The sequence below is a fragment of the Mandrillus leucophaeus genome, unplaced genomic scaffold (assembly GCF_000951045.1).
Source record: "Mandrillus leucophaeus isolate KB7577 unplaced genomic scaffold, Mleu.le_1.0 Scaffold803, whole genome shotgun sequence".
In the NCBI taxonomy this organism is placed as follows: Eukaryota; Metazoa; Chordata; class Mammalia; order Primates; family Cercopithecidae; genus Mandrillus; species Mandrillus leucophaeus.
Window position 1 is genome coordinate 362,431 of NW_012108731.1, and position 24,173 is coordinate 386,603.

Genomic DNA, 24,173 nt, shown 5'->3' on the forward strand with positions numbered 1-24,173 from the left:
ACACACACACACACACACACACACACACACCATTTGGGCCTGGGACCTTGCACTACTCTGAGCCCCTTGCAGCCCCCTCCCTCCTCTGGCTTTGGGAATGATGGGGAAGTCATCTCAAATTGATTAGTGTGCTAGTACTAGTACTCGTTTTCGTTTTGGTTTTATTTTTATTTCCGCCACCATTAATAATAAGATAGAGAATAAAAGTTTATCGTGGCAAGGTGTTTAGGGTGTGGCTGTCTCTACCTCCCCACTCCCTGGGCAGCGGTCGGGGAAGAGTGGGATCAATACCCCAGCTGGCTGGGAGTGTCAAGGTGAGCGTCCAGCGCGGTGCAGGGCGCCTGGCAGGAAGACACAAGGCAGAACTGATTCCTGCGTGTCCTGTTCCTGGCCAGGTCCTCAATCCTTCTCTCAGGAAATCCTCACAACGTTTAATAGCCGACCACTCTCGGAATAGTGGGGGTGATTTCGGTGATGCGAGAGGGGCACGGTCCAAATCCTGTCTCCTACAGCCAGGCCCAGCCACCAGAACTCATTCCTCTCCAAGAGGCGACAGAAGGGGCAGGAGGCAAAAGGATTCCGGCCTGCTGCTACTAGGCACATAGATCCGGCGCCCTCCGGTCCCCAAGCGCGACCGGCGGGAGGCCAAATGCATAGCTCCAGCTCTAGGCCTGAAGGACAAGTTCCTTTCTCCTTGGCGGTGGAATCCAGCACCACTCTATCCCGGGTGGCCTGGTCTCGTCTTTCTCCCAGCACCTGCAGCTTCAGGAAGTCTCGGTTAAACCACAAAATGGTCATTTCCCCTTCATTTAAATGAGGTTTTGCGCAGTCCTGAATTATTTGCCCCTGAAATTGAGTATCAACAATTTCTCTGTTTCTACCCTGCACCAGAGCAGTTCTGAACTCCCCAACCTGCGCAGCTAACCGTGTCCGGTAGCCATGAGGTGAGGCCCAGGAGGAGAAAACTCGTGGTTTTGAACCTGAACTGATTTGAGGGGGTCAGGACCTGAGAGTTCTGAGGTTGAGCCCAGTAAGCACCAAAGGCATTGGGCCGAATGTGCTAGATCAGGAAGAGGGCATAGGGGAGAGAGTACGAACAGCAGAGATTTCTGAGACTCTCAGCTCTCCCTTGGAAGGGAGAACCCTCTTCCCCTCCCTCCCGCCCACCCCAAGGGTCTAGCTCTCCTTAGCCACCCAGAGTTGAATATGGCGCCAGCGCGGTAACAGTGGCTGAGGAGCACATGGACCCTATCAGCCCAGCCTGGGGAGCCATGGCTGCGGAGGCCCCGACCCCTTTCCCTCCACTGTGGGGCCAGAGAGCATCCCTGGCTCCTAATCCACCCGTCTAAATGTATCTGTTAAGAGAGACTGACTCAGGCTCTCTAGAGAGAGCACGCGGTGGGGCCACAGGCAAGAATTACCTCCGGAAAAAGAGAAATCAGGTTTAAAAGAAGTGAACTCTTCCTCTCCAGCGGCATGAACACAGTACAGTCTCTGTCTCTGGGAAGTCCTGGAGACCTGGAGGAGGTTTGAGGGTCAGCGCACTGGCAGGAGGATGCGAGAGTGGGAGCAGAGGAACCTATGTAGAAGATCAGGCCTGTCCATGACAGCGTAGGTTTGGAGTAAGGAACGGGGAAAGGGAATGGTTTGGATTAAAGTGGGCACGCCAAAGCCAGGAGTTATGGGAAGGCAGCTAAGAAAGGACTAAGCTTGCACAGTATGCCCAGGACTCCGGGGGTGCGGGTAGTGGGGACGCACCCTGCCCAGTGCTCTCCATTGCGGAATCTGCTAGCCTCTGATCTAGACCTTCGTCGGGCGCGAGATACCAAGAAAGGTTGATTTCCAGACCTTGGAGTCTCTGAGATAAAGGAACGCCACATTCCTGCCTCAATCCCTTGCATACTCGTGATCGGGAAAAGCAACTAAAGCCGCTTCTTCCCTCCAGTAGATGAGGAGGCAATAGGCACACTCAAAGAGGAGGAAATAAAGCCGGTTGTGACACCGTGAGAGCTGGTTAGCCCAACTACCCTTTCAGGGGAACGTCCACCCCACCTCTGCTGCCGAGCTTGGAAAACTAGCGAGGAGTCGCAGTCCGGGACAAAACTCCGCCCCTGCCCCCGTGAAGGCAGCCCTTGGCTGGGGGCGACTGTAGAGGAGTGAGTCTGGGGATTGCGCACGATGAGAGGGGGTGGTTCTCTGGGGTAGCGGAGTCCGCGGGCCCTCGTCTCAATCCCAGCCCCTTTCCCGCAGCCAGCTGTGCGCGATCGGGACCACACAGTCCTCGCTGCAGCCTTCTGCACGATCGGGCATAGGGAAAACCTTACAGTTTGTCGCCCCCTGTCGTCCCCCGGCTGGGCATCGCGGGTTCCCGAGCGGCAGGCTAGGCTTGGGGAGAGGTGGCCCTAAGATGAGATTGCAGAAGGAAAAGAAACGTCTCTCCCACCTCCCAAGGAGGCAGCTTAGCCCTCTCCATGGCCCGGGGACAGCTACTAGTGAGCGCTGAGCGCACAGAGGTAAAGAGCTCGCGGATTCTGCGTTTTTAGTTGGCTGGGTTTGGCACCGTATTTCAACTTGCTCTGGGCGCGGAGTGCAACAAAGTGCCGCTTCCAGGGTCGCGGGAGCCGGTTAGCTGAGGGCGCACTCAGAAACCTGGGGCAAAACTCTTCCGCCTGGGGCTGGACTCCTACCAGGGCAGAGGATGGATGTGAGGGTACCCCAGTGGCCTCGGGCCCTCGCCCAGTTTTTCCCAAGGCAGGGAAAGAAAGAGAGGTAAACTCTGTGCCAAAATCGGGAGTCAAAAAGGAGGCGCGAAGGGGTGCCTGTCCTTCTGGGGACTGGCGTTGGCGGCAAGGGGGGTTACTGGTGAGTACTCCCTTGCTGCACGCCATCTGAGCCGTGAACACAGCACCTGAAACTTCAGACTGCTAACCACCCAGGGATTCGGTGACAGGGCTGCTCTTGGAGCTACAGTCGCCCCCACTTCAGGTCTCCTATGTCGCTTTGATTTTTGGTGGGTTTCGGGGAGTTAAAACAAGCAACAGGCCGGGATGTTCCCGGGGTCCATGCATTTCAAGGTCTCCAGGAGAAACCTTAAAAAGCTAATTTAAGTCCAACTTGGGCATACGGGTGCGCATTTCGGTTCTTGTGGGAAGTAACAGAGAACAGAAAACACAGATGGCACTCCCCGAGGGCCCCGGCCAGGCTTGGGCCTAACAACGAACGCTGGTACCCACCAGCAGCAGCCCGCAGGGGCCGCAGGGCCGGGATCCGGGATCTTCCTCACGATGCCCTAGCCTCAGGCCTTAATAGGCCTGCTTTCCCTCCTGCATGAGTCCTGACTCTGCTTAGGACCTGCGCTTTTACTGTGTTTTTAAGAGCACTGAGCCGTGAGTCCTGTGGTTCAAAATCAAAGTCAAATTGAGTCTCTTAATTTTCTTCTTAAATTTACTTTTGAAGAGAAAAAAAAAAGCAGCTCGGGCTACAAACGCACTTTATGCATCATGTACCAAACTCCACACGTACACATGCCCACCGTTTTGCAAAAAGATCCGCCACACCATACTTAAAAATAATAAGAAGAAAATTGACGAAAAGAGAAATGAGGAGCTGCTAGCTGCAAAGAAACTATGGGAAGAAAAGCTGAGCCAGATCGGGGAGCTGCAAACCCTCGGGAAACGCGAACAGCTAACAAACCAAAAGTTGGCTTGTGCGACAAAGCAACGAAACTCCGCGGGGAGTGACTGCGGCGATGGAAGAAGCGGGGCGAGGAAGGGAGAGGAAGATTGGATTCTGAATTGGCGCCTGTGAGCGCTGCCTCAGAGCGCGAGGTCAGCGCGTCCTCCCTACGTTGTGGATCCTCAAGGACGAGGTGGGGAGTGCGTTTTGCACAGAACCTGCCTCTCCTGACTGGGATACACAGACTCTCCAGACCCCAAATGGAAGGTGTTGAGGACCCTACCAGCTGGCAATGAAACAGAACCCCTAAGAGCGAAAAATAACGTCCTTGGCTTCGCAGACCCATTCCCGCAGCTTATTTTCATTTGGCCTGCAGCTGACCAAGGCGGTCCCAAAGTTGGTTCTTTGCCTAGGAGTGCATGATGTTCACTACCCTGGAAACGTTTATTATCGAAAATGAGTCGGGTCGGCAGTGGTGGATGGAGCACCGTTTCCGCTGACACTGGCCACTACGAACGAGTAATGTCCTTGGAAATGTATGGCGAGAGAAGCCAGGAAAAATTTTTCGTTTTCCTAAAATGAAATGAATAAACAAGAATAGGTGGACATTTTCAACGTGATTAACAAAACGCTGAAAGAGGAGTGCTCCTCAATTCTGTTCAGAGATGTAAGAAAAAAGCAAATTAGAAAATTGATTTGCTGTGAAACCTGCACTAGAAATAAATAGGGGGAAATTGAGTATTGGCAACAAAGATCTAAGATACTTTCTACCCTGCAATGCAGGGATCTGACTACTACGTTAATAACATTTATTTTGGAGTAGAAACATTTTAAACGTGGAATTTGGCTGATAAAAATAAACTACAGAGTTGGTGCCCTTCGTAGGAAGAAACGCTTTCTAGAGCCTTCAGGAGGATCTGGCATTCTTGCCATTCTTGTGTGTATATCCTCACTAGCCCCAAATCGAGTTCTGCAGATTGCTATTATGTCTCTCTCTTTCCCTGGTAATGAGCATGTCAAATAAGCCTCAATTTCCTCTTACATAAAATGACTTCTACCATGCAATTAGATCTTATTTAATTTCATTTCATCAACATGAATGCCTGCAGAAATTTCCAGACACGGGTCAAAATTCCACCTTTGCCGTGAGCGCTCAAAAATGTTTAAGTGACAGTATCAAATCTAAATGTCACTAATAAAATGGAAATTATTTGGGAAACTTGAAATGTCCATGTGTCATATCTCCTGGGTATTTGGAAAAGGGGAGATCTAAGAGTAGCCACAGGGGTACAAAGGATAGAAATGGCATTTGTGAAGGGAGCTGAGAGGGAGGTGGTGTAAATGCCTGCAGGATTGCTCGCAAAGGCAGCAGTAAGGAGGGTCTCCTGCTGTCTAGAGGATACCCCTGCAGATCTGACTAGTTCAGCTGCAATTATTGACACGTGTGAGACATCCACACTGGCCCAGCCTAATTGGAACCAGTTTGAGTTGTGTTGCCCTTGAATGCAAGGGTAATGCTTTGGAAATTCTGTTCCTACATGGTATAGAACCTGAATAATGGACAAGGAAGCTGAAGGACCCACGTGGAGCCCTTTGTCTTGATTAAAGACAACGTCAAGCCAGTCCTTGTTTGCCTGGATTTGTCTAGTTTCTTATTAAATAAGATCAGTCCTCTCCAATCTTCAGCACACACCCACACAAAAACATAATTCAAGCCCTGAAAATGAGATAGGTAGAAGGTTTGCACAAAGGAACACTAACACCTGCAGGTGTTAAAGCCAAAGTACTGCCCCATCTTCAGTTATCCACTTCTTCCATTATTAAAATTATGATTAGAATTAGATGCTAAGGCTTTTATGTTTTATATCCAGCATACTATTTAGAAACACTGCTATTTTGGAATAAAGCCTTTGTTACAGGGTTGTGTAAACTCAGAAGTCTTGAAGTCCTCTATAATTGAATATTCTCATGAAAGTAGGTTCTCCTTCACATTCATTTAATTTCTCATATGTATGTCACTGTTATTTCTACCCACCACGGCATAAATCATTTTCCTTGTTAGAAATCAAGTGTCTTTTATGATGAGCTTTCTTTAAGGCACAAATAGATAATTTTTACTTGTGAGTAACTTTTTACTGTCTGCCTAGCCAATCACTTTTAACTAATTATTGTTCTACATATGTTTGTCTCTAATTGCTATGACATCCCAATACTTGCTACATATACATATATACATATATACATACATACATACATACATGCATACGCACACACAAAAAAATACACACACACACGCACACACGTATAATATGTCCGCAGCTTGGTGATGGTTTTAATTTTCTTCTCCCTCCCCCTTGTGTACGGGCTATGAAGTTTTATTGAAGATCCGTAATGCCTCCGGTTTTGATTTAGTGTTTTGGAGTTTGTGATCTCATTGCCTGGCATGGAAAATATTAGACAGGGTCTGTAGATTGCATGCAGGAAAAGACCCGCATCACCACCGTGGGTGAGTGCTTCTCCCCAGTCCTGCAATAAGCCAACCGAACAGCCATCTAGAGTTGATGTTCTGTTCTGTGCCATTGAATAGACACCACTTCAACTAGTCCTGCTTTCGCAAAGAGTTCTTTAAGAAGCACTGAATCTCAACTGGTGCTGCATATTTAATTCACCAGAGGGAGACTTAGAAGGTCCTGATGCCTGGGCCCCATCCCCAGAGATTCCGGTTGAATTTTTCTGTGCTGTGGCCTGGACACTGGGATTTTTAAGAGCTGCCCAGATGATTCTAATGCGCATTAAAGTTTGAGAATCTTTTCTTTAGGAGAAACTGGGAAGAGAAGGGCTGGTGTAACATGATACTTCTTGCTTCACAAGTGTTTTCCTGGATGCCAGAGGAAAGGCTGGCGGCTCACTGGTCTCACCTCTGGGAACACCTTACGGTGGCTCCCAAAAACTTATTTAAATCCATGTCTAAAACAGCCTTCCGGGGCATTTTCACACCATGTCACTTTGACTTCTCCTGGAAACAGCTGAAAAGGGAGAACACTGCCTTCCCAGGCTGGGTTGGCTGCCTGAGGTTTGTCATCTTTAAAGATTCCTTTGTCTTCCTGCCCTCACACAGGTGACCCCAGCCTCCTGTTTAGGTGTAAGCGTCTGTACAGCTTCACTGTACAGTAAGCTGGAGGAGGTGGGGAGCAGCAGAGAGTCAGTGACTGACCTAGCCACTCGGGCTGGCAGATCAACTTTGGGAGAGGTGGCAATGAATCGTAAATGCTACCCAATGGGAGAATCAGAATGATTTCATTGTCCGAGGAGGTGGGAGTTGAACTCGACTCTTAGCACTGTTAAATAACACTTAAATAGCACAGTTCTCTAGATATGTAAAGTCACAGGGCAATCATAACCCTTGAGCTTCTGATGCCATCTGAGAAATACAGAATCTTCTGAAGGGCCCAGTGTAGTTTGTATCTTTATGGCTAGTGGGATTGCTAACATTATTTCATTGCCATGCAGCTTAGAACGGGTGTGACTTTTGCACACTGGCTAGGGACTACTGTATTGCAGATCTAAGCGTTGCTTTTATCCAGACCCAGACTTGTGGTCCTGATAGAACACTTCACTTATCCTCTTCCAAGTCTCAGAAATCAAAGAAAAGAAAGCTCCTTTTTATTCTCACTAGCCTCACCTTGGTAATAAATGTTAAAATCTAAACTGCTTTAGTTGATTTGATTTTTATTGTTTTGTAAGCTTATCCTAAAATACAAACTGCATTTCACTTTTTAAACAAGTTCCAAAAAAATCTGGAACTAACTGCATCACTGTAGGACCTTTATGTCCTCAAAATGTACAAAAAAGTACAGCATTGTAAGCAATGGTTTTTCAGATTCTTTTTCGCTACAAAATGTTGTTACTAAGTCACTATTAAGACTAAAAGAGCAAATACACAAATTCTTGAGGGGCTTTGGGTCTTGTTTATCTTTTAAAATCTTACGTGGACACCTCTTGAGAAGATCTTGAAATGCATATTTTAGAAACCTCATCAGTTTTTTTTAAAGTATCTTGTAAAATATTCTTTACATTCATCTACTTTAATAAAATTAACTGTGTGTTATACGATGATGTTAAAAATAGTTTAAAGGTACATGAAAATTAATAATAGCAACAACAGAAACCAAAATGTCCTTAAAATAATATTTAATATTTGGTATTTCTCAGCAATACTCAGAAGCTTAAGGGTTATAGGGTTACAGGAAATGCAGTAACAGATGCCGAACGAGGGTGCAGGACTGTAGATTTTATGAACGGGTATGCTGAGAAAATAAATTTTGACAAGGTTTCTAGGCATTTCAACGTTGGCAAAGTAGATAACTGAATTAACATCCGTCAGACTGGGAAATGTTCTACATTTGGAATATCGCTTTTTGACAGGCCAACAAGGCGAGAGGTTTGCTCCCCTGTAATGGGTACCCTATAACAGTACTGTGCATTTCATTTTGCATAATAACACCTCTGGCTTAGCCCAAATTCTGTGTGGTTTAATCTCTGTTATGCAATTTTGTTATCCAAAATATAACCCAGTTTGTTTTGCAAAGGGCTGGTCATTTCATGTGCGGGACATGTGTTCATGTCTGTGATGTCAGCCAACTGATTTGGGCAGAGTGAATCAGGCACTTTCGTCTTACTTTCTCTTTAAACTGGGGTGTAGGTAACTGTGGAAGAGGAGCTGTGGAATTGGCTGGGGCTTGGCATTCAGGCGAACTTTAATTTGGATGAATAGCTTCAGGCAGGGTTTGATGGCATTTTGTTACAACTCAGGCTTGGGGTTCTTCTGCCATTTTAGGCTGTACTCACCTGCCCTTCATTACAGAGGGAGTGAGGATTTAATTAATGACCCTCTGTTCTCATTGTGCCTTCAGAGCTTTTCTTTGCAGCTCTGGTATTTAGGCTGCTAGGAAGGTTGAAGAAATTTGTGGACACGAGTAGAGCTACTACCCATGGCGAGTGCCTCTACGTGTGTGTGTGTGTGTGTGTGTGTGTATTTCATTGTCGAGTAAGCACACAGAGGGTCTACACATTCCCTTTAAGGCTGAGTATTTGGAGGTCAAAAAATGCATATGCACCTCAAACTCAGAAAATCACCTGGTTACAGAAAAGCACAATATTGACAAGTCTAGGCATTTTTTAGCTCAAAAGTCCTGAGGCTGAAATCCATGTTCTGGATTCCACCTCCTGAGGCTTAATCTCATGAATTTCATGGACCTCAGTGTTCTCATCTATAGGATAGGGTCATGGCCAGGGCCAAATGATCTAACCACAGAAAACACTTGATGACAGGAGGTGCTGAATCACTGGCCATTATTCTCATTATACTATTTTTCCATACTTTTTTTGAGACAAGGTCTTGCTCTGTCAGGCAGGATGAAGTGCAGTGGCACAAACACAACTCACTACAGCCTCGACCTCCTGGGATCAAGCCATCCTCCCACCTCAGCCTCCTGAGTAACTGGGACTACGGGTGCACACTACCACATCTGGCTAATTTTTTAAATTTTTTCTCTCACTATGCTGCCCAGGCTGGTCTTGAACTCCTGGCCTCAAGAAATCCTCCTGTCTCAGCCTCTCAAAGTGCTGGAATTACAGGCATAAGCCACTATGCCCTACTTATTTTTCTATGCTTTTAAAAAAACTAATACAGTTTAATTTGTGTCTTTTTTTTTTTCGGACAAAGTTTCTCTCTTGTTGCCCAGGCTGGAGTGCAATGGCACGATCTCAGCTCATCACAACCTCCACCTCCCAGGTTCAAGTGATTCTCCTGCCTCAATCTCCCAAGTAGCTGGGATTACAGACATGCGCCACCACGCCCGGCTAATTTTGTATTTTTAATAGAGACGGGGTTTCTCTATGTTGGTCAGGCTGTTCTCAAACTCCCGACCTCAGGTGATCCGCCCACCTCAGCCTCATAAAGTGCTGAGATTACAGGCGTCAGCCACCGCTCCCAGCCTTTATGTCTCTTTTATAGGACATCTGTTAAACATGCTGTGGATGATTTGCCAATAGAAATATGTATAAACCAAGCCATCTTAAATTGAGTCTCGAGAAGAAAACAGCCCTATTTTTCTGAGTTTTCATTTGCTTGCCATGTTCTTCCCTGGTTCAGAAGCACTTCACAGGGCTGGTTTCAAGACCCTGAAGTGACACTCACTAGGAAGACAGGGACAGCAGCGTCTGTTGCCAATAGAAGATGAGTGATGGAGGTAGTGAGTGACAGCTATACGCTCTCCAGTTTCAGAAAGCCGAGGAAGACGGCAATCCACAGCTGGCCCAGTATTTTCCTGCAACATGGGAGAACTATGGTTCTTCCTGAGGTCCAGTCCTCTTGAAATGCTGGGCCTTCCACTATACAGGAATCACCGGCTCGTTCTGGTTAAATCCACTGTAACATCAAGCTCTTCCTTTGTCAGAAAGAAGATATTTTACTTCTGTGTTTACTTTTATGCTTTTTTTGTCCTGAGTGTGGTTTTTCCCCTTCCTTGTTTGCCTTCTGAACATGTTCTTTCACCAGGAGCTCCCTCAGGGAATGGGCCCAGTCCCTCACAAATCAAGCCTGGGCTTGGGGTTCAGGGACTGGCTCTCTGAGCAGGCCCCTGCTTGTGACAAAGGTTCCTGACTAAGGAACAGTGAGACTCGACTCTTCCATTTATCCCAAGTTACCATTTTTCAAAAAATTCACATCTCTCTTGGGTTGCCCCCCATCTATAACTTTTCCCCATTCCCTGAAGTGCCTGATGTCTAAGATTTTAGTGAAGTGACATCTTCTATTATGAAAATGTTGTACTCTTGGGATAAGCAGACTCCTAGTTATTCGTCCTTATTAATGCAGTGGAGTGCCGTAGGGAGCTCATGGCCTCTGTTCACCGTGAGGCTGGGCAGCTGTGTATTGTAGCAAACACTGCCCAGCTGCCCAGATCCCCTCACCAGCACTGAGACACTCATTCCCTCAAGGCTGGTGGCTCACAGCAGAGCCTCCTTCCCACTGCCCTAGGCTAAAGAGAACCATAAAACCCAAGCAAACACCCCCTTCCTGGGGACCACTCACTGTGGGGTACAAAAGCTTCAATGGAGGACAAGTCTGAGGACCATCCCAGCACCAGAGCTCCACGGAAGTTCAGCTTGGGACTGTTTTGCTACTGCGTCACGGTCAGACTTCTCTCCTGGTCAGCCCTGCCTCTCATCCCTCACAGGTATCAATCCCGAGAACTCTTCCCAGTACACCAGCTGCCTGCCGGGAAAGCCAGCCCATTCCATGCCAACCATGTGGGTTTGTTATGACAGTTTCCTTGCTGCAAAGATGAGGGCATGGAGATAAAATCATTGATAACCAATCACAGAGAGATAGAAGCCAGAGTGGCTCCAGCCAGCTCACAGCCTTCCTGCCCTGGCAGAAGGAATTATTCTGAGAAGGTGGGAGTTCTTGCCAAAAGGAAATGATTTAGCCTGTGGTGCCCCAAGAGCAAGGAGGGGGCAGGCTGAGCTGCAGCAGGGCCACATCAGAGTTAGATTAACATTGGGTCTCTTAGAATCTCAGCGGCAAAAGAAAGGCAATGAATATGGAGGTGGGAGGGCTCTGGGACAAATGCAGCAATTTAAGAATGTGGTCTGGCTCTGTTTCGAGCACATATAGATTTCTGAAATGGAAAAGCAACAGAACCTTCTAGGGACCCCACAAATTAGAACTTGGGAACATAAACTATGTTGGTGGGCTCATACCAGCTCTAAAAAATAGCTTCATTGAGCAAATTAATCAAGTCATTTTGATCATAAGGAAAACCTACATCTACTGAGAAATAAATGATTTTCAGACCCTTTAGGAGGTGGTGTTAACATGTAATCCATTTGAGCAAATATAAAGTTCATTCTTTCTACAGTCGACATCCGCTGGTGAGGCAGGGCAAGAAGCAGTTTCTGCCTTTGAGGACTTTGTGTTCTGCTCACCTGCTTCTTAAACGTGGATGTGCCTCTCCTGTTAGTACTTAGCAGTGGGATGGAGGGAGCCTCTGCCACGGGAAAGCGCATCTGCCACGGGAAAGCACATCTTCCTGAAATCTCAACCTCACCTAATGATTTTGGAAAATAACATTATTTTGATATCAAAACAAGTGTAGACTCTTCATGGCCCAAGATAGAAATTTTTGTCCATTTGAAGGACAGAATAGAAAACATTAAAAAATGCTGGCCTGGTTATCTAGAACCCAGGTTGAGGTCCCTTTCTGGAGTTGCCGGGCATTTGCCTCTGGGAACCAGGAGGGGGTGCTGTGGCAGAATAGTTTGAGCCCCACTGTAAGCAGAGGGAACCCAAGGTAAACACACAGTTCTGAGACTGAGGAGGCCATGGGCCGCCAAAAAACACGGGGCATTTCAGGATGGAATTGGCATCTCAGATGGACCTTGACAAATGGGTGGATTTTGACAGGCGGAAGTCCAGAGGCCAAAGGAAGGACAGGAAACATCTCCCTGGGAAAGCAAAAGTGGTGTCAGAGGTAAACTCACAGGAAAGCAGGCTTGAGACAGTTTGGCTCAGGAAAGGAGCTGGGCAGTGTGGGATGTGGTGGCGCAGAGAGCAGGAAAGAGGGTTAAGGTTGAGTACTCGTGAGCCCAAAAGGCAGGTTAGAGTGCGGTTACTGAATTGAGGGGGGCGTCCTCCGAGGGGAGAGGCCCAAGGAGAACATTGACTTCAGCCTGAAGAGGCTTCCTGACTCACCCACTTGCATCCTGTGACCCAGGCAAGTCATCTAACCTCCGAACATCAGTTTTTCCATCTGGAAAATGAAGTCACAGCAGAACCCATTTTGTGAGGATGGCCAACCATTAAATGAGATGAAAAAGATAAGGTGTTTGGCCGCATGTTCTCACTCATAAGTGGGAACTGAACAGTGAGAACACTTGGACACAGCATGGGGAACATCACACATCGGGGCCTGTCATGGGGTGGGGGGAGGGGGGAGGGATAGCATTAGGAGATACACCTAATGTAAATGATGAGTTAATGTGTGCAGTACACCAACATGGCACATGTATACATATGTAACAAACCTGCACGTTGTGCACATGTACCCTAGAACATAAAGTGTAATAAAAAAATTTTTTAAAAAAGATACAGTGTTTGGTACAATGTTAGCTACATAGCAAGTGCTCAATAAATGATTATTATAATAATATTATATAGCTATAATAGATGACAATTTTCATATAATACATAATTGTTATCATGGTTTTCAAGACTAACCATGAGAGTACTGAGAAATCAAGAGAAAGCCAGATGAGCTGTGAGTTCAGAATGCCAAGAGAGGAAAGATGCTCGGACAGGCGTCCTTGCTTGGCTAACGGTGAGACGATCTTAGCTATTCACTAAGGCAGAATTTCTGCAAGCCGTAGCCTGCTGGCATCCTAGATATTCCTCCCTGGAAAGCAGCAAAGCCTCATTTTTAAAATCTCTTCTGAGTTGAGTTGCACTTTCACAATGTTCTTCCTCTCTGTACTCCCATCCTGAAGCACTCAGTCTTGGAAGCAACCCCTGGAAATCAAAGCAGCCCTCGGAGGATGGCCTGAAGGGGCCAGACCGCAGAGGGAAGCAAAGGCAGGAGTCAGGGAGCCCAGTCAAGGGCCCCCGTGGGCTTCAGTAGGGGAGGACTCTGGGCAGAATCACCTCTGTTTGCTTCCTTTAACTTTGACTTTCAGACACCAACTTCTCCGCCATTGTCTGTCTTCTAGGTCTCTGCCCAGCTGCTAATAACTGGGGGTTCCCTAAAGCCAAGGACTGGGCCCAGACTTCAGGCTTCTTATGTGACTGTAGGGTCAGCACTGCAGTTCAAGGAACCCCATCTTCAGCCTGCTGTGGGACCGTGACCCTGCTTCCCACGGACCCCTGGCCTACCCTCCTGTCTTCTCTCACTTTCAAGCTCCATGGAAACGACAGAGTGCTGTTTCCTCACTCTCCTCACCGCTAGCTCAGCCAGCCTCTCTTGCTGGGGTCTTCCGTTGCCACTGGCTGTATCAGAACGTGCTCCAGCCTTCTCTGGAGTGGTCTTTGCATCATGCCTTGCCCTCCATCCCTTCTGCCTTCCTACTGTCGAGGCTCTAATCTCCCCCAAGATCGCCCAAATCTTGTGATTTTTTTCTCTTCCTTCACTCATGACTCCTTTCAGCTCCTGCACCCTAAAATGTAACTATTCTCAATCTCTTTAGTTTTACTTTTTCCTCTCTGGAGGACCTCTGCTGCATCCACTGCTTCAAGCCATGCTCGCAGGAATTCCAACATCACAGCCCCCTCCCCAGCTGCCACCTCTTCCCAGAGCACTGATTCTCATTTCCAGCCACCAGCTGCACTCCTGCCCCATGACACAGGCCTTCGGGGCCCTGCTTGTCCTATTTCACTGGTACTTTTCCTACAGTTGGAACCCCCTTCATTCTAGCTCCAGGCAACCTCTCCTACATGCCTTGATTCACCTGCTTTGCTGATTGGATTCCTGACTCCAGCATCTTTCTCTCCTCCCAAATCTCTACAACACTAACAATTCTCTCCTCCTGAATCTCTACAACACTAACCATTCTCTCCTCCTGAATCTCTACAACACTAACCATTCTCTCCTCCTGAATCTCTACAACACTAACCATCCACCAGATGAGGCTTTCCACTTTTTATTTAAGCATCCCAACTTCTCTGGAGGCTCCCCTAGGCCTCCATCTTCCCCTAAAATGAATGAATTGAACCTGTTTCCTGTTACTTGGTTCAGATTTCTAGTGCCTCCCTCAGCACATGGCCCCTAGTCATTTTTTATAAACCTATCTCCCCAGGAGATCGCCAGCTCCTGGCTGGGTGCTGAGTGGTGTTCATCTCAGTGCCCCAGCACCTGGAGCTGTGCCCACTGTCTTAGGCACACAGGAAATGCATGAACAGATAAATAGAACTGCAGCTCTGATGGATTCAAAGGGACTCAAAACCTTTTAATGGCACTCCACCACCTGCAGAATAAAGTTCAGGCTCCCATCTGGACAAGTGGGCCCCCCCAACAGTGCTGACCCCAAGGGCCATTTTTGTCCTCCAGTGCCCTCTGCTCCCAGCAGGCCCATAGTGCTCTCCGCTGCTGCCCACACTCACCCAGACATTGCTCCTCTGAGCTTTTCCTCCTACTATTCACTGCCTGTCAGTTTCTCCTCAATCAGCACCTGTTGAAACCAAGATCCAGCTCAAGTGCTTCCCCTTCCATGACACATTTTTTAAATTGCCCCCTCAAAATCATGGGCCACTGTTCCCCAGTGAATGCTTTTTGCAGGGTGCACCTTGTTGCTGGGGCTTCCTGTTACACATATTGGTACACAGCCTTCTCCTTCCTAAACAAGCTGTATACCTTTCAGACCCAGGACCATTCATGTTTAAAAATTTTTTTTTCTGTTGAGACAGAGTCTCGCTCTGTTGCCCAGGCTGCAGTGCAGTAGCATGATCTCAGTTCACTGCAAACTCTGCCTCCCGGGTTCAAGCGATTTTCCTGCCTCAGCCTCCTGAGTAGTTGGGATTACAGGCACCTACCACCACTCTCCTTTAATTTTTGTATTTTTAGTAGAAACGGGATTTCGCCATTTTGGCCAGGCTGGTCTTGAACTCCTGACTTCAGGTGATCCACCCACCTCAGCTTCCCAAAGTGCTGGGATTACAGCCATGGTGCTCAACCATTTTTAAATTTTATTTTTTGTAAATATGTAAAATATTTGCATGATTTGAGGACCCACACGATACATGAAAGGCCACCTTGAGAAGCCTTCTTACACCCTGCCGTGTCCTCCCTGAGGTCAGTTTTTATTCTGTTTCTTTTGTTTCCTTTTATGCAAATGCATGCAAATAAGAGTACATGGTCTTTTCTCTCCCTTTCTTACCCAAAAGGCAGCATGCCAGGTACTCTTTCTACACTTGCCTGTATTCACTGACTCCAGTGATTTTTCCATAACAGCACATGGAAAGCCTCACAGTCTCTGTTAATAGCTGTGTAGTGTTCCACTGACTGAGGTACCAAAGTGTTTTCGGCCTTTGAATTGTGTCTAGTTGTTTGCTATTTTGTGGGCACACAGGTATGCATCTGTGGGATAAATTCCAGAAGTAGGATTTCTGTGCAAATAATATATGCATTTGTAATTTTGATAACTATCCCCAAATGGTCCTCTCCAAAGGTTGCACCATCTTCTGCCCCCAACAGTCACTGTTTTCAGCCAATCTAATCGGGATGTATGGTAAGTTATTATTACATATCATCACAGTTATTACTATTACATCTGCATTTCTCTTCTTAAGAATGAGATTAAACATCTTTTCACATGTTTAAGGCCTTTTGTAGTGGTTTTGTGAAATGTTTTTGTTTATTTTTATATTGGGTTGTTGGCCTTTTTCTCAGATTCTTGGAAATCTTCAAATATTAGAAAGATTTGCACTTACCTGTCATATAATATGAAAATATTTTTCCCAGTTTTTCAATTGTCTTTTGATTTTGCTTATGGTGATTTTTTTTTTTTTTTTTTTTTGAGGTACAAGTTCTTGACTCTTAGGAGTCAGAGTAGTCTCTTCTTTTTAATGGATTCTGGATTTTGTGTTACAACTAGAAGAGCTTTCCTTCCTCCATGATATAAAAAATTATTCCATGCTTCTGTCTAGTACTTTCATGGCATCATTTTCCACATTTAACTGCCTGGGATTAAGCTAAGTGTGTGGTGTGAAGTATGGATCTGTCTTCTTCAGGCCACCTAGTAGAGGAACAACCCATAGAATTGTAGGTCTGAGCTTGACCATTACCAAAACTCTGAACCTGCTCTCTTGGCCTCTGATCCTGCCTTTCTATGCTGTTCCTTCTATGTTCAGTAATTGACCAGTTCTTCATTCTAAAATGCCTTTGACAATGCAACCTACAACTTTCAGTACTCCTCCATCCCTACACTGCAGCACCTATGGTCAAACATTCCACAAATAGTCCAGGCTCAATGTTACCAAAAACAGAAAAGAGAGGAATTCCCATTTCTCACTTTTGAGCAACCAGGTCATTCTGCCTAGGGAGGAATCTTCACTTCCTCTGGATTACCAGGCTGACTTAGGGAATTAGTAAAGTGGTTCAAACTAACAATGGCAATAATATTATTTAGTCTTGCAATGCACTAGACACTGTTCTAAGTATATGTATACAAAGCACTTAGCACATGGCCTGTTATATGTGTTTTTAAAGTATTGTTGTGCATATTTCTAGCTTCATCTTGCCTTGCTTCCCTCTATGAGGTTTCTATTTTTGATATTAGTTTATTAGCTATACCCGGAACACTTTAGAGTTAAAAAATTGTCTTCAAGTCTTTTACTAATGAAATCCTGTTCATCAATAAGGCTGTCAACATCTGAACCAAATGATCAATCTTCTTCTTTTTCTTATTTTTTCTTTTTGGAGACAAGGTGTCGCTCTGTTACCCAGGCTAGAGGAGTGCAGTGTTCAGTGGCATGACCATAACTCATGCACCTTTGAACTCCTGGATTTAAGTGATCCTCCTGCCTCAACCTCCAGAATCATTGATATTACAGGTGTGAGACACCATTCCTGGTCTCCAATTATTAATCTTAATATCACAAAGAGAGAAACAACCAGACCTTAGGTGTCTCTGTATGGTATAGTAGGAAGCCCCAGGCCCATGGAGTAAAACTGAATCTGATAAAAACTTTGAATCTAATCACCAGCTTACAGGAATTATAAGATAAAAGTTCTTATTAAATGACCTCATGAGGATGCAATTAGCCAAATCTGAAATGTGGGAAATTTTACAGAAAAAAATGGCCTAAAATATTCTGTAAACAAATGGCAGTGGAAAACAGAAGGGCATGTAATGCATAAAAGTAAAATTAGAAGAAATAAAAGAGACCTAAGATATAGAACAACCAGTGGAGAGGGTTGACCTTGTTTGAATTCTGATTCAAACAAATCAACTGCAAAAACTCATTTATTCATCAACCACAGAAATGTGAACACTGATAAAATGTTAGAAAATATTTTTAAATTATTGTTAATTGTTTAGGTGCATAGCAGTGTTGTATGTCTGTTTTTTTTTAAATCCTAATCTCTTAGCGAGACATACTGAAAGATTTTCTGGTGAATAGGTGTCTGAGATTGGCTTCAACACAATCAGCAAATGTACAAGCTATATTCCAATACAATTCTTGCCCATGCTTATTATATCAGAAGCCATTCAATGTCAGGAAGCAGATCCTACATTCTTCCATTGGGCCTTGAGTGCAGGTTTTCCAGGAGGCATATGTTGAATTATCTGAACACAGTCACATCAGCAGAGGAGCAGAGTTTGGTTGCCAAGTGTCCCTCATTTTGAGGGTTCCGTAAGTTGGGTCATCACATGAATATGACAAGATGCTAGGGGTCTGGTGAGAGTTGGCCTTCTTAGTTTTTTCATGGAAAACATTGCCAAACCTATCCTCAGCACCTAGTCTCCTTCCACCAACAGAAGCCTGGGAAATGGCAGTAACAAGAGTTTCATTACTGTAACTTCCAAGCCCCCTTTTGTGGAGCACAGGAAAATAAAACACTATGTAGTCCACTTAAAATGGTCCTTAAGGCTTTTAGCGTTTTGTTCCCAAACATAGCTGAACTCAAATAGCTCTCTAAAGACAGGCCAGAGTTCATTGCTCTGTTTCTTCTCCTAAATGTTAACCTCCTGTTCACCTGAAATTTAGAGAGCTACAATTCCTGCTTAAAATACACAGATGAGGCCAGGCGCGGTGGCTCACACCTGTAATCTCAGCACTTTAAGAGGCCGAGCCAGGTGGATCACTTGAGGTCAGGAGTTTGAGACCAGCCTCGCCAACATGTTGAAACCATGTTTCTACTAAAAATACAAAAATTAGCCGAGCATAGTGGCGTACGTCTATAATCCCAGCTGCTCGGGAGGCTGAGGCAGGAGAATCACCTGAACCTGGGAGACAGAGGTTGCAGTGAGCCAAGATCATGCCATTGCACTCCAGCCTGGGCAACAGAGTGAGACTCCATCTTAAAAAAAAAAAAAAAAAAAAAGTGAAGTTTGAAGCTGAGTTTATTCATGTCATATGAAGCACAGTTTTCTAGCTTTAACTTTATCACCAAATCAGTATGGAGGACACCAATAAAATGTGTCCATCAAGGAGAACATTTTTTAGATTCAAATTGTCTTTCTTAAAGAACTGGCCTGCTTCCTCTTCAGATGCACAGCTGTATACTCCATCATGCTTCCCCCACATTTTAATGTTCAACTTCAACTATGGTATTGGCTATCACTGCTGGAATATTCATCATCCTTTTTTGACCTTGCTATTTAATTTTTTATTTTATTAGCCTTATTGACATACAACCCTACTGATACACCAATATAAAATAAAGCAGATATTTAGAACTTTTATGGAAGCCTAACACATGTAAAGCTATCAGATGCTATTGGATATACTTTTGAAAAATGTCAGGTTTTGATGTAATGGGAGGCAAAGTTGGGTGATGGCCTGGTAATCTGAGGGGAAGTCCTCTCACCATTCGTAATGATCCTGCATAAAACACTCTACCTATCGACACATTTTGTTTTCTCTGGAATGGGACATTGGCCTTCCCGTTCCATCTGTTTTTCTCATCTCTAGTCTCAGAAATTTTGTGTGGGTGACTTTGGACAGCCAAGAGATTATCACATTATTCCTGACAACCACAAGCAGATTCTGCTCGGAAACCACAGAGTGGCTTGGAGCTCAGATGCAGCAATGCTCTGACCATGACCTTCAGTGTCATCATTCCTAGGACTTCTCGATCCTTTGCTTCAACTGCACATGCCCCTACAGAGGCATCTGCAGCTGGCTCTTGACGGTGCAAGGAGGTCTGAGTTCTCCCACCACTGGTGGATTGTCTTGAGTCATTTCTACTCCCAAGCCAGAGTTGCCCCAGACAGGAGCACATGCTGAGAAATGGCTGCCCAAGCCAGGGTGTCAACTGTATCTAATTAATAACGAACGACCTTCTAAGTGTCCCTTTCTGAAACAGTCACTGGAGCACAGAAAAAAAAAAAAAAAAAAAGTGTTGTTTAGTATTTCCAGCTGGGAATAACCTGAATTGCATTATACTCACCATTCAGGTCATGAAAGCAGAATTGGAAGTCTGAATTTCAAAAGAGGTGAAGAGGTTTCCTGTGTTAAAAAAATAATAATAACAATAAAAAAAGAAGATAAGGTGTTTTTAAGTTTAAAAAAAAAAAAAAAACTATTTCCAGGGAACATTCCTTTTACGCCTAGGAATGGAAGCTGTTTCCAAGGTGAAACTCCTGAGGTGAGGATAGTTTTATGACCCAGTGCTAAGCCCCTGCACGAGAGGACCTGCATCTGAAATACTGGAAAATCACAGCAGCCGCACACATAGAGCAAACAAACAATTAAAGGGGACAAAGGAGACAACACAGTCACTTCCAAAGAAAACAGGCCCCTTTTTGATAAAATGTTCTTTACCTTACCAATTTAAGCAGAGAAAAATGCCAACTTGGATGTTTAGCCCCACAAGGAGTACAAACGCAACTGAGGAGCAAACCTCAAGGTCAGGACTTGCCCGGTTACCAAAGAGATTACAGCAGCTGTCTCACTGTCAACTATCCCACTCCACCGGGTCCATATGGCTATAAACTGATGTGCTCCTTCTTGGCTTTGCTAGGAAGAGCTGAGGCTTGCTGAGCAACTTTTATGTGCCAGGCATCATTCCAGGCATTTCCACTTACTATCTTGCTTGAGCCTCACAACAGCCCTGGGAGGCTAAACTAACCAAGTTACCTCCATTGTACAGACTAGGAAATTGAGGGCTATAAATGACAACTCACCTCCAGCCACACAAACCAGGAAGTGCCTGAACCAAGATTTGACTTGAACCTGGCATTTGACTCCAGAGTGCACATTACTTCCCTATGCTATTCAGGGGATGAGAACGTTGGGGCACAAACACTTTGTTCTCAATTCAGGAACATCCAACCCTCCTCTAAGATTTAATATGCAGCCCACTCAGAATTTCCCAGAAGGGATTTCTGACCAGCAGGCTACCCAGTCCCTGAAGGACTCCTGTAGCCCCACTGGGATGCTTTGAGTGCTCTAGAGCCCCAGTGGGATGTTTGAGTGCTCACCAATGCCTCCACCAGGAGGCGGCTGATGGGAGGAGAGGCAACGAAGGCAATTGGGGAATTTGACTAAGCCTGTTTTCAAAAATATTTGGTAGATGATTTGTAAGGTGAAGACCTAATAGAATTTACAGATTTTAATTATCTATCAATTTCATTTTAACTGGAGATCCCAGGTCCCATGGATGGCCTCTGGATCCACAAATCCCCTAACATTGATTGCAAATGTGTGTATCTTAAATAATCCTTTGTTTTCATTATATTGTCAAATGGCTTGCTAAAAAAATTTCTAAAATCATTGCTATCTTTGTTATTCAAACATGTGAATAAGTAAAAGTGTATTGTGAAATAGGCAACATAGCGTCAAATGCAATCATTTAGGGTAGCACAAGTTTTATTCTGTTTCCTACCAGGAGTCAATTTTGCTTTTTAGAAAAGACATTGATCTTGAAATTGGAAGACCTCAGTTCTTATGCCGGCTCGGCCATTCACCAGCTGTGTGTCCCGAGGAAAGTCCTGTATTTCTCAGCTGGCTTGTTTTGTAGAAGGAGGATAGCAAGATTTTGCCCTGCCTGCTAAATCTAATGGTTCAGTTATGGGTTTAAAAAATATAATATTGTCTTGTGGAAGAACATCAGCCCTTGAAAATGTCCATGGTGTTTAGATACAATATTTTCCTAAGCTTTGGATAATATTTCCTAAGGACAATATTTGTTCTTCAGGGAGTGATCCACCTTCCATGAAAGGTGTGCATTAAAATGAAAGGAAAGGCAGGTACTTGTCCTTATGTTGAACGTTCGGAAATATTGCTGTCTTCTCAGGCTGCAAGGACTCTGGACTCTTGAGTGACCCAAGTGCCATGAGGTCTGTCTACAGCCAGAGGAGACCCTCACTGAGAATTCAGGGCCTGGCAGTGAACATTAAAGGCTTGAGTCTCCTTCATCTTTTTATGAATTTGTCTTGCTTGGCCCCACCTCTGTTTCAGGTGATGAACCACACTGACCTTGTAGGAGGAAGGTAGAATCACAATACCTGGGCCTAACCTTGTCCAGAAATTTTTAGCCAAATATGGCAATCGCTAACAAATGCAGGCTCCTCCATTGACAGTCTCAACCCCCAGAGTAATTGTATTCATTAATACCAATGGCCCTAAATGCCAGTGACTGCTCAAGTCCCTGTTGAAGAACCTCATCTCAGACCCTGTAACACTTTTTTGAGGCCTCTATGTGAAATAATTTATAGTCTTTGGTCTGGTGGCTTTGTATCACTGAGACTAATGACTGTTTCGATTTGAATTTCAGATGCTTAATTACAGTGGAACACTTGAACACCATTAAATTAATGCAAGCTACTAGCTTGTTCTTGATCATGGCCTGGCACACATTTATAGCAATATCATATATTTAATTCATACCACACATTTTGCAAACCTCGGAACAAAATGGGAAAATGCCTTCCACAAATCAGCTTGTGAGCTAAGAACTCTTCCACCAGGGAAAGAGTTTGGGGGCAGCATGTCTCATCTGCTAATGAGATTTTAGTGTTTTGCAGAGATCAGAGTCCCTTTTCTTGGGGAATAATGATTTTCCAATTTGGTTTTCATAAGGACTGCTTATATTACATTTTGTGAAAACTAATGAAATTACATATTTCTTGTAATCATGGTCTTATTTACACCACCAAGTGACCAAGCCTATTATCTGGACTTGGCAAATGAGCAGACAGGCCATTAATCCTCTGCCTTTCGGTGTAGAAAGCAAGCTTTTTAGGTGCCACAAAATCCTGCAATGCAAGTACCTATGTTGGAAGAGAGTTAAAGGCAACATCAGGCCCCTGTAAGATAATATTCCTTGGGAATGGATGTTAAGAGTTAGTTTGTGTCTTTACAACATCAGTCATATGGGTATTGTTTGCATCTGACAGTTTTTCTTTCAAGATTAATGTGCTTATGAAAACCTTGTGCGTTACTCTACGAGGCAAGCTTGAAATCCATCAGCATTACCATCGGAATGACACAATGCTGGGAGAGCAAACCAAATGACAAACAGAATCTGGTTTTCAGAGGCCAGTGTGTGTTGAAGAGAAATGATCTGAAGCCAAATTTGGCCTCCTTCCAGAAATTCCTCTTGCTACACTGTTGGCACAGGCCACCAAAGGGTGGGGGCTGGGGGAGGAGGGAGGGCACTTGGACAAGGAGGGGGAGACAGTACCATGGGGACAGGGGAGTCGGAAGGGAGCATGATGGATTAGAAAACTTGATCTTTATTGCAAACAATAGTCATATGTAAAACTAAGTCACGGAGAAAGAAAAAAAAAACCTTTGTGAAAAATGGGACTTTTTCTGGATCATTAGGGAAAGTCGTTTCTAACATCACCATTTGACATGCAGTTGGTGATGTCCATGCAAGGATTTGAAGCGTAAGAGCAGAATGGGGGTAGGGGCGGTACACCAGCTTAAGGGGAGGAGAATCTTGAGGACCTCCACTGCGTCAGGAGCCTTTACATACTGCAAAGGGATGCTTGCGCTTATGAGAAGAGGAGGGGGAATTGTGGTGTGGTCTGTAGGCCAAGGGGAAATCAAAGCAATGTCCAGCTTGAGAAATCAGGCTGCTGTCTGCGGCAGCCAGAGATGCAAACAGCACTCACCAGGCTCAGGGCAAACAATCATACAGAGATGGAAAACGGATGCCAGGCCTGGCAGCAAGAGCAGCAGGCAGGGCTGGCGAGGCCCCACTCAGGCGTCCGGACTAACAGTCCACCCAACTGAGAGGGATGAGGGCATTCTCACCACCCACTGCCGTCACGTCGGTTACCATCTTTCTTGATTTCAGGCAGTTTCACTTTGGCTCAACTTGGCCAGATCCCACGCCCTCAGCTGAGAAATAGGTGGCCAGAAATAGAAGGGAGCAATGCTTCAGAGTTTCCTCGATCCACAGCCTTTTTGAGTCCCAAATCGCTTCCAAATGTGGCAGCCCAGCAAAGCGCCAAGAGATCGCACTGCCTGCAGCAACTGCACATTGGAGACATGATGAACTGGTGGGACCCCAAGGCAGGCTTTGTCAGTGGAGCCGGCCAAGAGGCTGTTACTGCCTGGGGGAGTTAGGAAACAGCGGAACAGGCTGGGTTTTCACACCATCTCAGCCCAGGCCGGCACTCTGCAACACCGACAGCTTTCAGTGGGTGTTACCTCCTGTCTGGCTGGAGAGAAGCTACACAAGACCAAGTGTCTGAAACAAACAGTAGATGCAAGAGTGGGGAAGATGGGACAGGCATGAGCAGTAACCAGAGAGCAAATCCCACCAGCTGCC

The 24,173-nt window shown here is 45.4% G+C and overlaps 1 long non-coding RNA gene across 1 annotated transcript in view; it reads left to right on the forward strand.

The window, feature by feature from the left end:
• Positions 1-1,896: 1,896 nt before the first annotated feature.
• The window catches only part of LOC105530195, a 94,355-nt gene continuing 72,078 nt past the window's right edge, over positions 1,897-24,173 (forward strand). The window contains exon 1 of the long non-coding RNA XR_001004610.1: positions 1,897-2,156. This is a non-coding gene — a long non-coding RNA (uncharacterized LOC105530195). The remainder of the gene's footprint in view (positions 2,157-24,173) is intronic.